The following is a 13,478-nucleotide window of genomic DNA, read 5'->3' on the forward strand; positions in this document are numbered from 1 at the left end:
GGTGCAAAGGAGGACAAACGTGGCTGTCCCCGTGGCAGCCACGGGCCGTGATGGAAGGTGTTTGGACGGTTCTACCGGTGCTGGCTAAGGGGATGAGAAAAGGCCACAGTGACACACAACGCTGTTCCGACAGGAACTGGAGCCTTTTTCTGAGCCAACCGTTCCACCTGGACCTCGGTACAAATTATTGTTTTCAATTACCACCTGTGTATTCCTTCCCATGCAACTTATTGATGTAAAATTACAGCTACACCGGTATAAATAAGTTATGCCGCAGTTGTAAAATGGAAGAAATTTTGTTGTAGCAATTATGTTCAGCAAGATGACAAAATAAATTTCCAGAGCTGTGCCTGTAGTAACCTGGGGAATTTAAACCTCATAATTTCCATTCATTTCAGATAATTTGGAGTAATTTCTATATGTAATAACTTTGTAATGAAAAACACAGCGGTACTGAAGTGATTTCACTCCGTTTTTTTCCTCCTATGGTATACATGGCACAAAATAAATGATAAAAATAATATTTCCTTTTTATATGTGTGTGTGTTGAGTAATTCCTTCAGTAAAAATCATAAACTAATACCCGGACTAAATCTCTGTCCACAAAATGAAAAATAAATTGAGTTAAAGAAAGTGAAAAAGTATGAAAGCCGTTGGATGTTTTATGTGACTTTATTGAGTTGTCTGATTCTCAGGCTCCTCCTGATCTCTGAGGGTTACGGTTCCCAAGTCAGGGGCAAACACTGGCGAGCCCCTGGACTGCCAGGGGGCTGCAGGAAGACCACCGAGTAGGCTGGAGCTCCTCTCCACATGATGGTCTCACCCCAGAGGCCTCGGGAAGCACATTCTTTCTCCTCCTGAGATGAGGGGACTCTCCTGTGCTGTCGATTCCCATCAAAGTCTTTAACTGTAACTTTCACTGCCACTGTAAATGCTCTGTAGGCTGGACACTGGTCATGTAGCTTCTGACATATTTCCTCCTTTAATTAAGGACTTGGCAAGGCGGCACTGCATTCCCCCCGCCGCACCAGGGCCCTGCCCGACCTCTGCCAGTGACACATGCGACTGATGTACACAGCCCCTGAACGCCGCGTGTTATTCATCGGAAGCTCCTACTGAGTGGTTAGAAGGTGACAGGAATTACAGCGGCTGCATTAGCTCCCGGCTCTGTGCAATTAGCCTCCGCCACCGACACTGCGTCCATCAAGTCTTTCCACTAAATGAAAAATGGGAGCCGGGCCTGGATGAGACGTCCACCCCCAAACCTGTCTGCCAGGAGTGATGCTCAGGCCAGGGGTCAGCCCCCTCCCCACCACCCTGCTGCCTGGAGCTAGAGTTGCTCTCTGCCCTGTATGCTGGCCCCCTGCGTGCTCCGGGGGCACAGACCTGCAGGCTCCAGCTCTGGGGAAAGGGCTCAGGTGCCAAGCAGCGTGGAGAAAGGACATCACATCTGGCCGGGTGGGCTCCCTCTTCCCTGGGGCTCAGCACACCTGCGGGGCTGACTTTGGTAAGCAGGAATAAGGGGGCCTTGGTAAACCACCTGGTCTCCGCCCCACAGTGCGTCTTATAGGCATCCCGTCTTATAGGCATCGCTGTGATTTGTTCCTTGAACACATGTTGATGGGAAGCCTGTGTCATACCAAGCACACCACAGGGTGCCAGGGCCCAGAGTGGCAATTTTGTGTAGTGGTTAGTATCCAGGTTTCTAGTTCAGACAAACCTGAACTTGACACATCACTCCAGCAAGGTAAAGCAAAAAGCCAGTGACATAATTGTTTGTAGCAGTTGTAACTCAGCCCCCTAACGGTGCTCACTCATGGATAGACGTGTGTCCCAGATGCCATGGGAGGAAGGAGTGGGGGCCGGGGTCCTGATCACAGAGTTCAGAATTCTTCCAAGACCTCCAAGGCCTGCTGGGTCAAATTACATTGTTAGGGGCTGTTAGAGTGCTTGCTTTGCATGCACAAGGCCCTGGGTTCAATCCCCAGCACCAAAAATAATAATAACAATAATAATAATAATAATTACATTGTTAGGCAGTTTATCTTACCTAATCCTGGGACGAGAAAGGCTTTCATTCCCCATTATTCAGGGAGCCCATGGCCCATCGCCTCGAGGCAGAGCAGAATCACCACCAGGTCTGACTTTGTGAATAACCGGCACACTGTTCACCAGGTCCGATTCCAGCTGTCCTGCCAGCCAGGAGCCAGCAGCTGGAGACTTGACTAGATGCAGAACTAGAAGGGCAAAGCCAAAGGTCGATTCTGGATCAGGACGTGGAGGAAGGAAGAGAAAATGACAAAGAAGAACAAGGTCTGGGTTGAGCAGAGAAAGCCAGCTTAGTAGAAGAGTTTGGGGGGGAAGCAGTAAAATGGGAGAAGACATGAACCATGGCTATGAAAGCAAATAACTGTGGCAGAGAGGAAAGGGGTGGAGGAGGAAAGATAAAAAGACGTGAGGCAGAAGAAATGGGCTCAAGGTGCAGCAGGAGGGAGTGGGGTCAGACAGAAACTTCTGCTGGTCAAATTTTGAAACAGACAATATCATTAAAAAGTTTCAAAGCATACAAACGCCTTTGTCTCCTTAATTTGAGCTCACCCTTCCTGCAACCTTGTGAGAGATGTGGGGCTGGGCACCAACAGCCTGATGTGCACCTCCTAGAGGCACTGGGTTCAAGTCCCTCCACGCCTGTGCCGGGCTGGGAGGCCTCGGCAAACTCTTTGCCTTCTAGGCATCCTGGGTCCTCCTATCCCAGGTCCCAGGCCTCAGATAGTCCATCAGAAAGCCCCTGGCATAGGGCCTGGCACATGGGGGGCATTTAATAAGTTGTAGATATTATTATGGAGGCCTACACTTGGTTCAAAAGGAAATTCACATTCAGCCCATGACAGACCCTTTTTTCCAGAAGGAGAAATTCACCTCCCCCATTCTTTGTGAACATACTCAACTAAAACTGCCCAGAACTAAGTAATTTACAAAGAAAAGAATGTAACTCCTCACAGTCCTGGAGGCTGGGAAGCCCAAGATCAACGCTGGCAGGTTCAGTGTCTGCTTGGAAGATGGCGCCTTGTTGGTGAGTCCTTCAGAGGCGACGGACACTGTCCTCCCATGGTGGAAGAAAGAGGGGCCAAAAGATCTCCAGCTCTTTTATAAGGCACTAATCCGTTCATGAGGATGGAGTCCCCATTATCAATCACCTCCCCAAAGGTGCCACCTCTTAGGATCACCATAGTGGGAATTAAGTTTGAATTAAGATGAATTTTGAAGGAGACCCATGCAAGTCAGAGCACGACTATGTGGTCCAAGGGACCAGGATAACCTTTGGGAATACCCAGAGGGCAACATCTTAGTTTGACAGAAGGAGGGGTATTTGTCACTGGGCTCTGAGCTTCTCAAAGCAGACTGCTCGGGCCCTGCCTTGTCTCCTCTGCTCAGGACGGGCACATAGTAGGAGTGTGCTCTACTATGCACTGATGGAGCCAGCTAGGTCTAATGCAAAGACCTAATATATCTGCAAACTAGAAATGCCATGCCCATGAGGGGAAGACTGGGAAGAAGGACCTGCACACATTAGCAGGTGTGATCTCAGAGATGGGGAATAGGGGGAATCCTCACTGTTTTCCTTTTCTTCTCTTGGTCCCCGAATTTCCTGTAGTCCACATTTAGAGGTTTTATAATCTGCCCAAAAAATTAAAAATTAAAATTTGTAACAGATGAGCCATTTGGCTAATTACTGGGAGTTGGGGAACAAACTACCTATGAGGGGACAAAGGACTAGAAGGCCATTCAGAGATGAGGGCTGCTGTTGTGTTAGGGTTACGGGATTAGAGGGGTTTTTAAAAAAAGCATTTTATTTCCCAAACCTCCTAATGTGACATTACAGATTTGTCATACATTTTTATAAACAGTTTTGTTAAACTATTCTTTGTAGAGGAATCTGGGGAGCAAGGAGCCCACTCTGAAGTCGAGTGCTATGGGAGAGTCCAAGGAGGGCTGTGTGGGGTGGACAGTGGCTGGAGGGGACCCTGTTTAATCAACTGCTTCAGTGTTTCCTTCCTTCTCTCTGTTTGGGGGTTTCCATCACCTAAGGCTGAAAAGTCTCCACAACTCTCTGAAAAAGTTCAGACCAGCTGGTTTTAAAAGCCATCCCTCCTTTCCATGCTGGGGACACTAAACAGAACCTGATGGCCCCCAAGCTCTCCACCCTCAGAGAAAGCCGTCTCGGGCTCTCTGCTGGGTACGAGCTAAGTGTGGGGTACTTGCAGACACTCACAATGAAGAATGTCCTCTGGAAGCTGCCTCCTCCTCCCCGCCTTCTGTCATCCGGGGAGATAATTCATTTATGCAGCTTTCGCAGAAGACTGACATTTTCGACTTTTTTAGCAGAATAAATTTATAAGGTAAATTAGGGGGTGGGAGCCCTAGTGTCCTAGGCAGATTCAAACTGGTAATTACAGAGGGCTTCATTATGTATTCACCACAGAGCCTTCTGGAACAAGGAAGGCTACAGGATGGCTTGCCTTCTTCCTGCAGAGGATGTTCCCCTGGAACCTCCTGGAAACTTCACAGCCAGCCTTGAGACACCTCTGCTTCCACCCTGAGCTGTCGGGAGCACTCGTCTCCTAGAACATGGCCTGATAGTGCAGAGTCCTGCCCTGCTCAGATTCTCCCGGGAGCCATGAGACGAAGTAAGACACGGAGTCCAGACTTGGATAAAATAAAAGCCAAAAATTCAAGGCAGGTTTTTTAAATCTTGCTCTTTTGAGTTCTAGGTCTACATTCGCTGCTCTGGGTATCAAAGTATCCCACCCGCAGCCTTCTCCTCTGCGGCCCGCGCTCCCTGGAGGCAGGAACTTCTTTACTTCTGTCTCTGATCCAGGCCTCTGGCCTCCAGGACTGTCAGACAGTAAACATCTGTTGCCACCCAGGTGGCAGTAGTTTGTCATTGCTGCCCTGGAAGACTATTGCAGGCTCCCACTGCATGCTGGACATGGGGTGACACACAGCAAAGCTGAGCTGAAGGACAGACACTGCCCCTGCCCCGGGGACTTGGAGGCCACAGGACTTTCCTAGAAAGCCACCAAACACTGTGGAGAGTTTCTCCCACTTTTTGTATTCGCAAAGAGAACCTTGACAGGAACTGCTGGCGCTCTGTGTCAACTGAAAAAGAGCAATAATGGCTGCACTGAAGACTTCCTGGGGCGGGGCGGGGGGCTGTGGCGGGTTCATCCTGATGTCCCACTCCTGCATCCCATGACAAGCAGCCTCTTGTCACTGCTCAGCCCTTTGCATCTAGTTCAAGCTCCAGCTATAATGGCAGGATTTGGTTTCAAGTAATACTTACGTGGAGGAAATATTTGGGGGCTGAAGGACATTCATAGTGGCCTCAAATCACACCCTCTGGTAACCACAGATTCAGCATCTGCAGAAGGGGGCCCTAAAATAAGACTGTAACCTACAGAGAGGTGTTGGCCTGGCGTGTGGTTGTGCTTCATAAAGAAAGACAAAAAGCAAGAGGCAGAGAGCAACTAGCTCCTCTTCACAGCAGTGGGAAAGGGCCAGGAGGGGTGAAGGAAAGTGGATTGGGGTAAAATGTACCTCTCTTTCGTTTTCACTGAGAAACACTTGGATGTATCAGGGTGAAGACGCCCTGTTCCCTCTCCCCCTCCACTCCAGAAGTCATTCAGGCAAACACGTGACCTCAATCCCACTCCTGCTTGTGGGACACCAGAAAGAAGCCTCTCATCTCCGCCCCGTGCAAACTCTTCAGGAAGCCTGGGCGCAGGCGGCTGGCCGAGGCGGGCTGCACCTTGCTCCTGTATGCAGCGAGGGGGAGACCAGCGCAGGGTTCACACTCTGGAGCAGCTCTGGGTTCACGCCCAGGCCCAGCCTTCTGCAAGTCTGACCAGCACACACATGGCAGGCCCATGTGACCTCGCTGACAGACTGTGAGCAAGGCCATGGTGCTGGGCTCACAGACGAGAGCTGACATGGACTGTGCCCCTGCTATGTGCCGGGCACAGACTGGACACCAGACATCTGCTCTTCCAGCATGCCAGCCCTGTCACTTAGACACTGGCACCTATCAAACAGGAAGGAACCCAAGGCACGCCCCTGCACCTCCAGCAGAGGCAGGGCCTGAACTGGTCAGGTTCCTTCCTTAGGCTTATTGGCAGTCCTTCTGCTCTGCTAGCCACCTCTGGTGGCCTGCAGGGCCACCACAGCAGGGGAAGGAGATAGGAGAGTCACACTGGCTCTTCACAGTCTCATCCCAGAAGTGACGCCCAGTTCTAGTACTGACAGTCTATTGGCTAGCCCTAGTCACATGGCCCAACCAAACCGCAAGGGAAGCTGGGAAATGTAGCCATTCTCTGAGTGTTGGAGGGCTGGCTTGTCCACTGTCATGTAGACGTGGTGTGCTCAGTTAACAGGCATTGATGGAATGGGCAAAGGAGCCTTCAGCTAGGAAGAGGACCATGGCTCAGTGCCAGACAACAGGACCTGATGTGTCACCTTACTCTGAGCTGACGGATTTTTTTCTTTCCATCCTCTGATGTTTATCAAAGGTGCAACTTCTTTATCCACCGGCACTGCACTTGCCCCTTCCTGTGGAAGAAATCTGAAGCCTTCCGGGCCACAGAGAAGTCTTGACCTAGGAGGAGAACACAGCCCTCTTGAGCCATCTGCTATCAGGAGCAAATGAACTTGCAGGATTCCGAAGTGACCAGTTAGCCCCTTAGAGAGAGGCTCAAAGTAACACACCCTGCCAAGTCCAGAGCGGTGTCCATTTGACGTGCCAATCAAAAGAGCCTTGAGAACTTTGGAAGGTGTGAGGTAGGTGTGTGAGAGAAAGTAAAAACACCCAGGTTTCTCTTCAAAGCCCTCAAAATAGTGTTTGATGGACGGATTTAGAACATAGAATTTTTAATCTGGAAAGAACCAAGAAATAATGCAGTCCACCTACCTCAGGAGGGAGCCTGGGCCAGGGGGAGGCTGGAAGTGTGCAGGCCCAGGGCTAGTGCCTGAGCTGTGGGGGACCTCGTGCGCCTGACCTCCAGGACGATGACAGTTGCCCGCACCCTTCCCTGACCCCTTTGCTGACCCCTTATCAATCTCCAAGCATCAAAAGAGAAACACGTGGCTAGGAAGCCACATAACTTAGTCTCCTATTAGCCTGACCCAGGCTTGGAAAAGGCTCATAAATCCCAGTCACCGGAATGCCACAGGGTGATGGGAAAATGCAGGTAGAGGGGCAGTTTAATCATCAGAGAAGGGAAGCAGAGCGTGCGGGGGCTTCCCTCCTTCGGTCTCAGTCCAAGCTGCTAACAGAATACCAAGAACTAGGAGGTTTAAAGGACAGATATTAGTCAGCCACTTCTGTCCCAAGATCAAGGTGCGGGCAGATCCAGCAGCAGGTGCTTGCCTGCTTTCTGGCTGTGACCTCCATGGTGGAGGGAGATCATCTTTCTCGTCTCTCTTCTTATAAAGGCACTAATCCATTCATGAGGGCTCCACCCCTAGCCTAATCCTGCCCTAATACCATCATACTGGGGCTTGGGCTTCCACATAGAATGTGCTGGGGAGGGGACACACATGCCCTCCATGCCCTCCACCCCTAGTCATCCCTCTTCATAGCCACTTACGTTCTCAAGTGCCTGCTCCACACCTGAGAAGCCAGCCCCAACCCCTAAAGGGAGGCCACACATTCTTCAAGAACACAGAGATTTACCTGAGGAAATGAAGAGTACGTACAATTCCACGTGGGCACCCACGGATGGGTGTGGGGATCCCAGTCAGGAGAGAGGCCTCTCCTGCCACGGCAAACACAGTGCCACGCTGATGAGTCTCAGCTGCCCTGCTGTGCCCTGTGCACCGAACGTTTCCACCTGATGCTGAGAGGGGGGAGCCCAGAACACTCCACACTGCCAGCGACACTGCCAGGGACTTGGGATCTGCTTCTAAAGATGCTCATGGTCAAGTGGGTGAGGACAGATGTTACTCCACAGTGCGCACAGAGTTGGAGGATCCGGGGATTAGCATTTCCTTAGGTTCTGGATGGGGAAAGAAGGCCTCCAGTGGCAGGTCTCGAATGCAGCCCACTCTGGGGCCAGGGCAGACCAGCACATCACCCACTGGGTGGTAACTCCCTAGAGGTCCATCGCTACCACTGAACTTGAGATTGAGAGATGAAGAGGAACCATAAACATTGCTCATCTGTGAGATGGAAGAAAAAACCTGGGTCACATTTATGTATACACGTGTCTATGTAAAATTTCATTTGTCTACTGAGACCCTGGTAGCAATGGGCTCATGTATAGAGAAGATCTTGGTTTATAAATACCATTGTCCACTCAAAGGAATGAGGAGAAATATGGCAGATGGCAACCTAACCAAGCAATCAAAGCTAGCATTACCAGCCCGTGCCTCTGACACAGTACCCTGGTGTGGATGCACTTCTGAAGTACTTTGCTAAGAGTGCCCAGCCTGAATATGAGGAGCTAGCAACAAACCCATTCTACCCAATAACTGGACAGTGCTCTAAGCGGTGACGGGGTCACGAGACAGAACCTGAAGAGGCAGGGCCAGTGGGCACAACAGATGACCTGGCCCTTCTTGGAGTACAAAGGACATTATAGGCCCAGTTGGTGAAATCTAAATAAGGACTATATTTTAAACAATAGTTTTGCACCAGTGTTAATTTCCTGATTTTTTCACCACTATAGTGTGGTTACATAAAAGAAATTAAGAAGTTATACACAGTGAAATATTTAAGGATGAAGAGGCTTCTTTCTCTTAAATAGTTTGCACAGGAAAGAGAGAGAAGAAGAAAGTAAATGTAGTGCACTATTACTATTTGAGGTGTTCCTGAGAATTATTAACTATACCAAAGTGTCAGGAAAAAACTCAGCAGGTTTTATATACACCAATAATGAATCACCTAAAGAGAAATCAGGAAAACAGTTCCATTCACAATAGCCTCAAAAAAAAAAAATTAAATACCTAGAAATAAACCGAACTGAAGAGGGCTTTCATCTCTTTGAAGTTATAATTACATAGTGAAAATTATACAACACTGAAGAAAGAAACGAAGAAGATACTAGAAGATGGAAAGATCTCCCCCATTCCTGAACAGGCAGGATTAACGTCGTCAAAAGGGCAGTTTTGCCAAAAGCGATCTACAGATTCAATGCAATCTCCATCAAGATACCAACGACATTTTTCACAGAACTAGAAAAAAAGTTCAGAATAACCAAAGCAGTTTTGATCATTCTTGCACCTTTCTGTAACTCTGAAATTATGTCCAAAGGAACCCCTCAAAGAGTAAAATGGCCACGCCCGCCCTGGCCGCCCTCCTTTGCTCTATCTTTGTCTGGAGCAGTTACTGCCGTATCAGTACAGCATATCGTCAGTATTTTGATAACTGTCCGTCTTCACCCATCAGAATGTAAGCTCCAAAATGGCAGAAAGTCATGTCTATTGTTCACTGCCCTGTCCCCATCAATGGAACAGATATTGCCACAGAATTTTAACGATATTTGTTAAATTAATGAATCTGCACAGAGTTGTGCTCAATATTTATTTTTTGAGTAAATGAGTGAATTAGTGGAGGAAAAATTGAACGTTGAGCTGAGGGCCTGATCTTTCAGGCCCTCTCCAGTCAAAGACATCTCCAAGGTGAAGGGCAGTGCCTGGAACCTCATAGTCAATGTGTGAAGATGAACCTCAGTGAGGAGATCCCGTAGAGCTTCTTGCAGCCTGTCACTGGGAATTGCATGGTTGGGCTATTACCCCAACCCAATTCTGATTCTGATGAGTCTAATCACACCCCTCAAGAGGGATGAGACTGATGTGAGAATGGCCCCGGGAGAATACCAGAGACACAATTCTCCTTAGCCCCCACCTCCAGGAGGAACCACCAGCAACCACCAGAACCCAGTCTGCCAAAACCCCAGAACTGTGATCAAGCCTCCCATTATTATCTCACAAGACCTTCAGTGCTTCTCCTCCTAAACATGACTGCAGGGCAAAGGAAATTATAAGAATATCTGATTTGTAACACAAGTATGGAAAGAACTTGGGAAGAGTCAAAGGGGTCCAAGTGAATTGAAGCATATAGAAAATGTCTGTTCCCCCAAATAGCCAAAGTGACTGACCAACAGCAGTGATGCTGGAGATGTCACAATACCTGACTTCAAAATATGCTACAGAGCCACAGTTAAGAAGACAAGGTGGGGGCTGGGGCTGGGGCTCAGTGGTGGAGCGCTTGCCTGGTACATGTGAGGCCCTAGGTTCGATCCTCAGCACTGCACATAAATACATAAAATAAAAGTCCATCTACAACTAAAAGATACACTTTAAAAAGAAAGAAGAAGAAGACGACGATGTGGTATTGGAATAAAAATGGACACCTGAACCAATGGAGCAGAATAGAAGATCCAGAAGTAAACCCACACATCCGCAGTCATCAGCTTCTCAAAAAGATGCCAAAAACATGCACCAGAGACAAGACGGCCTCTTGAACAAACGGTGCTGGGAAAACTGGAAATTGCAGAAGATTGAAAACTAGACTGCTATCCCCATCCCACCCAGAAATCAACTCTAAGTGGATCTAAGACCTTCATGTAAGACCTGAAGATTTAAAACGACTAGAGGAAAATCTAGGGGAAGCACTTCAAGATATTGGCACAGGCAACCATTTCCTGAGTGGAACCCCAAGAGCTCAGGAAATAATAGCAAGAATTGACATATGGGATTGTATCATATTTAAAATCTTCTGCACGGCACAGGAAACCACCAACAGCATGAAGAGACAATCTGCAAAAGGGAGAAAATCTTTGTCAGCAATTCATCTGACAGATTAATATCCCAAATATATAAAGAACTCAAAAAAGTTCCAGTAATTCAAGAGAACACATAATTCAATCAATAAATAAGTAAATGGTCTGAACAGATACTTCTCAAAAGAAGTATAAATGGCCCAATAAATATATTTAAAAATGTTCAACATCTGTAGTCATCAGGGAAGAAATGCAAATCAAAACTTCATTGAGATTCCATCTCACCTGAGTCAGAATAGTTACTATGAAAACAAACAAAAGAATTTACAAATGCTGGTAAGGATGTGGAGAAAAAGGAACACAGTGTAAAATAGTGTATCCCTGATGGAAAACAGTAAGGAGATTCCTCAAAAACAAAAACACTGTGTATGGGGTGAAGGTGGGAGTTCATAACCCACTAGAATCAAAGTGTGGAATATGATATGTCAAGAAATTTGTAATGTTTTGAACAACCCACAATAAAAAATTAAAAAAAAAAAAAATAAAAAAAAAAATAAAATAAAATAAAATGAGAATCATCGTAGTACTGAGTTCATCATTTTCTGAGGATTGCTGTTGAGGGAAATGATGAAAAAAGCTGGGGCTCAGGGGTAGAGTGGGATCCGTGACCAGGAGAGGAGACCCTTCTAAATGGGTCTTTCCATTTCCTGTGACCCCCTAGGGAGAGGGTAACCTAGACCCCCCTGCTTCCTACCACACCCTCCTCAACTCTTCACAATTTGGATTTCTAAATTTGACCTACCATGGAAATGTTTTTGACCTTTGAAAGGTCAAAAAAAAAAGTGCCCAACTTTCATTTCTCCTTAGCATCTGAAATCTGAAACTGATAGGGTTTCTTTTTGCCCCTTAATCCTTTTTCTCTCTCAGCTGTCAGGTCCCATGGCTTCATCTAGTTCTCCCATCTCTCTGCCCCTCCATATTCCAGACCTTCTGTTCTACCCTAGGTGTTGCCCAGAGTTCTCTTCAAGACCTTTGACCTGTTGTCCTCTGGCTCCTCTACCTTGGCAAATCTCCTCCTGTTGAGTGGTCACCTCTGTGGAGGTGACTTCCGTGGCCAGTGCTCTCTCCCAAGCTCTGGTCTCCATTCCCATTACTCACTGGTCACCTTCTCTACCTGCCAGGGCTACCTCAAACTTAACAACCCAAAACACAACTTGTGGCTTCTCTCCTGAGTGACCTCCTCTCTTCTCTACCTTGTTTGAGTTGACTTTGCATCCCCAACTCCCTGACCCCCAGCTCCTTCCTCCTTTACCCTGATATCCAATCAGCTACCAAGTCCTAAAATCCTGTCTCCTTGAAGATCCTTCCCATTCACCCCTGTCTCCTCTCTGTCATTGTCCCATCTTGTCCTCCAGAGCTTTACCATCTATAGTCCCCACCTGTCCCACCCTTTCAGCCCCCCACACCCATGTATGCACACACTCATGTACACACACACACACATACACAGCAATCAAACGAGCCTTCCTGGGCTACAGTTTGAATGAGATTACGCCCCTGCTCAGAAACTTTAAATGGTTCCATATTGTTTATAGCGATGTTTCTCAAACTTGAAAAAAAAAAAAAAAAAACAAAAAAGAAAACTAAAAAAAAAAAAAATCTACTGAATAATCCAACTATGCCATTCTAAGTATATAACTGAAGGAAATGAGGTCAGCTTCCAAGAGACACCTACATAACCATGTTTCTTCATAGCCATGACGTGGAGTCAGCCTTAGTGCCTACTGACAGATGAACAGATAAAATAATATATCTATTATTTTATTCAGCCATGAAGAAGAATGAAATCATGTCATTTTCAGGAAAATGGATGGAACTGTAGGTTTTCATGTTACATAAAATTAGCCAAACACAGAAAGATGAGCATCACATTTTTCTCTCATGTGTGAAAACTAAAAATTTTTTTAAAAATATTGAGATGGACTACTGGGCAAGGGGAAGGGAACAGGGTGGAAGGGAAACAGGAGGGGAAGGGAGAGAGACGGGGAAGGAGACCACAATCAAAGCACAGGATGTCCCTGGATGGAAGTGTCACAGCCAGACCCATCCATCTGTACAATTACTACGGTGGGATGGTCTAAGTGAACAAATTAATAAACCAAGGAAACAGGAAATGTCTGTTTCTTCCTCTTTCCTTCTCCACTCCCCCCAGAAAATCTGGATGCAGCTGCAAAGCTTTGGCAGCTCTTACCACTCGATCATGCTCACTCTGTCCCTCCCTGCATGGGGGTGGTAGTCCTCCAACAGGTAGGATCACAGAACTTATCTGGGAAACAAGTTCAATAGACGTGGAAGGAAGTGCAGGTGTCCGTATTCTTAGCAAGATAAAGGATCAGAAACTAAAGCCAGGAGTCCACCTGTAGCCCCAGCTACTTGGGACTGAGGCTGGAGGCTCCCTGGAGTCCAGCAGCCTGTGTCCAGCATGGGCAACATGCTCTCAACCACGCTTTTCTGATTCTCTAGCAGAATCATACACGATACTCAACTGCTAGTTACAAGGATGTCCACTGCAGCATTTTTCAATAAAACAAGACTGAAGATGAACTTAATATTTACCAGTAGAAGAATAATTAAATCAGGATGCTGTGAAACTTGCTTTTAGCTATGATGGACAACCTTATAGACCAACATGCCTATTAA

The sequence above is a fragment of the Marmota monax genome, unplaced genomic scaffold, assembly GCF_021218885.2.
Source record: "Marmota monax isolate L192 unplaced genomic scaffold, Marmota_monax_Labrador192_F-V1.1 WCK01_AAM20220418_F8-fsc00183, whole genome shotgun sequence".
Lineage (NCBI taxonomy): Eukaryota > Metazoa > Chordata > Mammalia > Rodentia > Sciuridae > Marmota > Marmota monax.